Here is a 4,133-nt window from a genome sequence, read left to right as displayed (position 1 = left end):
CTATATACTGAGAGCCTGCAGTGACATTCCCCATATATTGCTGCATAGTCACTATATACTGAGAGCCTGCAGTGACATTCCCCATATATTGCTGCATAGTCACTATATACTGAGAGCCTGCAGTGACATTCTCCATATATTGCTGTATAGTCACTATATACTGAGAGCCTGCAGTGACATTCCCCATATATTGCTGCATAGTCACTATATACTGAGAGCCTGCAGTGACATTCTCCATATATTGCTGCATAGTCACTATATACTGAGAGCCTGCAGTGACATTCCCCATATATTGCTGCATAGTCACTATATACTGAGAGCCTGCAGTGACATTCTCCATATATTGCTGTATAGTCACTATATACTGAGAGCCTGCAGTGACATTCTCCATATATTGCTGCATAGTCACTATACACTGAGAGCCTGCAGTGACATACTCCATATATTGCTGCATAGTCACTATATACTGAGAGCCTGCAGTGACATTCTCCATATATTGCTGCATAGTCACTATATACTGAGAGCCTGCAGTGACATTCTCCATATATTGCTGCATAGTCACTATATACTGAGATCCTGCAGTGACATTCCCCATATATTGCTACATAGTCACTATATACTGAGATCCTGCAGTAACATTCCCCATATATTGCTGCATAGTCACTATATACTGAGAGCCTGCAGTGACATTCCCCATATATTGCTGCATAGTCACTATATACTGAGAGCCTGCAGTGACATTCTCCATATATTGCTGCATAGTCACTATATACTGAGAGCCTGCAGTGACATTCCCCATATATTGCTGCACAGTCACTGTATACTGAGAGCCTGCAGTGACATTCTCCATATATTGCTGCATAGTCACTATATACTGAGAGCCTGCAGTGACATTCCCCATATATTGCTGCATGGTCACTATATACTGAGAGCCTGCAGTGACATTCCCCATATATTGCTGCATAGTCACTATATACTGAGAGCCTGCAGTGACATTCTCCATATATTGCTGCATAGTCACTATATACTGAGAGCCTGCAGTGACATTCTCCATATATTGCTGCATAGTCACTATATACTGAGAGTCTGCAGTGACATTCCCCATATATTGCTGCATAGTCACTATATACTGAGAGCCTGCAGTGACATTCTCCATATATTGCTGCATAGTCACTATATACTGAGAGCCTGCAGTGACATTCCCCATATATTGCTGTATAGTCACTATATACTGAGAGCCTGCAGTGACATTCCCCATATATTGCTGCATAGTCACTATATACTGAGAGCCTGCAGTGACATTCTCCATATATTGCTGCATAGTCACTATATACTGAGAGCCTGGAGTGACATTCCCCATATATTGCTGCATAGCCACTATATACTGAGAGCCTGCAGTGACATTCCCCATATATTGCTGCATAGCCACTATATACTGAGAGCCTGCAGTGACATTCCCCATATATTGCTGCATAGTCACTATATACTGAGAGACTGCAGTGACATTCCCCATATATTGCTGCATAGTCGCTATATACTGAGAGCCTGCAGTGACATTCCCCATATATTGCTGTATAGTCACTATATACTGAGTGTCTGCAGTGACATTCTCCATATATTGCTGCATAGTCACTATATACTGAGAGTCTGCAGTGACATTCCCCATATATTGCTGCATAGTCACTATATACTGAGAGCCTGCAGTGACATTCTCCATATATTGCTGTATAGTCACTATATACTGAGAGCCTGCAGTGACATTCCCCATATATTGCTGCATAGTCACTATATACTGAGAGCCTGCAGTGACATTCCCCATTATTGCTGTATAGTCACTATATACTGAGAGCCTGCAGTGACATTCTCCATATATTGCTGCATAGTCACTATATACTGAGAGCCTGCAGTGACATTCTCCATATATTGCTGCATAGTCACTATATACTGAGAGCCTGCAGTGACATTCTCCATATATTGCTGCATAGTCACTATACACTGAGAGCCTGCAGTGACATTCTCCATATATTGATGCATAGTCACTATATACTGAAAGCCTGCAGTGACATTCTCCATATATTGCTGCATAGTCACTATATACTGAGAGCCTGCAGTGACATTCTCCATATATTGCTGCATAGTCACTATATACTGAGATCCTGCAGTGACATTCCCCATATATTGCTGCATAGTCATTATATACTGAGAGCCTGCAGTGACATTCTCCATATATTGCTGCATAGTCACTATACACTGAGAGCCTGCAGTGACATACTCCATATATTGCTGCATAGTCACTATATACTGAGAGCCTGCAGTGACATTCTCCATATATTGCTGCATAGTCACTATATACTGAGAGCCTGCAGTGACATTCTCCATATATTGCTGCATAGTCACTATATACTGAGATCCTGCAGTGACATTCCCCATATATTGCTACATAGTCACTATATACTGAGATCCTGCAGTAACATTCCCCATATATTGCTGCATAGTCACTATATACTGAGAGCCTGCAGTGACATTCCCCATATATTGCTGCATAGTCACTATATACTGAGAGCCTGCAGTGACATTCTCCATATATTGCTGTATAGTCACTATATACTGAGAGCCTGCAGTGACATTCTCCATATATTGCTGCATAGTCACTATACACTGAGAGCCTGCAGTGACATACTCCATATATTGCTGCATAGTCACTATATACTGAGAGCCTGCAGTGACATTCTCCATATATTGCTGCATAGTCACTATATACTGAGAGCCTGCAGTGACATTCTCCATATATTGCTGCATAGTCACTATATACTGAGATCCTGCAGTGACATTCCCCATATATTGCTACATAGTCACTATATACTGAGATCCTGCAGTAACATTCCCCATATATTGCTGCATAGTCACTATATACTGAGAGCCTGCAGTGACATTCCCCATATATTGCTGCATAGTCACTATATACTGAGAGCCTGCAGTGACATTCTCCATATATTGCTGCATAGTCACTATATACTGAGAGCCTGCAGTGACATTCCCCATATATTGCTGCACAGTCACTGTATACTGAGAGCCTGCAGTGACATTCTCCATATATTGCTGCATAGTCACTATATACTGAGAGCCTGCAGTGACATTCCCCATATATTGCTGCATGGTCACTATATACTGAGAGCCTGCAGTGACATTCCCCATATATTGCTGCATAGTCACTATATACTGAGAGCCTGCAGTGACATTCTCCATATATTGCTGCATAGTCACTATATACTGAGAGCCTGCAGTGACATTCTCCATATATTGCTGCATAGTCACTATATACTGAGAGTCTGCAGTGACATTCCCCATATATTGCTGCATAGTCACTATATACTGAGAGCCTGCAGTGACATTCTCCATATATTGCTGCATAGTCACTATATACTGAGAGCCTGCAGTGACATTCCCCATATATTGCTGTATAGTCACTATATACTGAGAGCCTGCAGTGACATTCCCCATATATTGCTGCATAGTCACTATATACTGAGAGCCTGCAGTGACATTCCCCATATATTGCTGCATAGTCACTATATACTGAGATCCTGCAGTGACATTCTCCATATATTGCTGTATAGTCACTATATACTGAGAGCCTGCAGTGACATTCTCCATATATTGCTGCATAGTCACTATACACTGAGAGCCTGCAGTGACATTCTCCATATATTGCTGCATAGTCACTATATACTGAGAGCCTGCAGTGACATTCTCCATATATTGCTGCATAGTCACTATACACTGAGAGCCTGCAGTGACATTCTCCATATATTGCTGCATAGTCACTATATACTGAGAGCCTGCAGTGACATTCTCCATATATTGCTGCATAGTCACTATACACTGAGAGCCTGCAGTGACATTCTCCATATATTGCTGCATAGTCACTATATACTGAGAGCCTGCAGTGACATTCCCCATATATTGCTGCATAGTCACTATATACTGAGAGCCTGCAGTGACATTCCCCATATATTGCTGCATAGTCACTATATACTGAGATCCTGCAGTGACATTCCCCATATATTGCTGCATAGTCACTATATACTGAGAGCCTGCAGTGACATTCCCCATATATTGCTGCATAGTCACTA

The sequence above is a fragment of the Anomaloglossus baeobatrachus genome, chromosome 5 (genome assembly GCF_048569485.1).
Source record: "Anomaloglossus baeobatrachus isolate aAnoBae1 chromosome 5, aAnoBae1.hap1, whole genome shotgun sequence".
In the NCBI taxonomy this organism is placed as follows: Eukaryota; Metazoa; Chordata; class Amphibia; order Anura; family Aromobatidae; genus Anomaloglossus; species Anomaloglossus baeobatrachus.
This window is presented reverse-complemented; position numbering follows the sequence as displayed.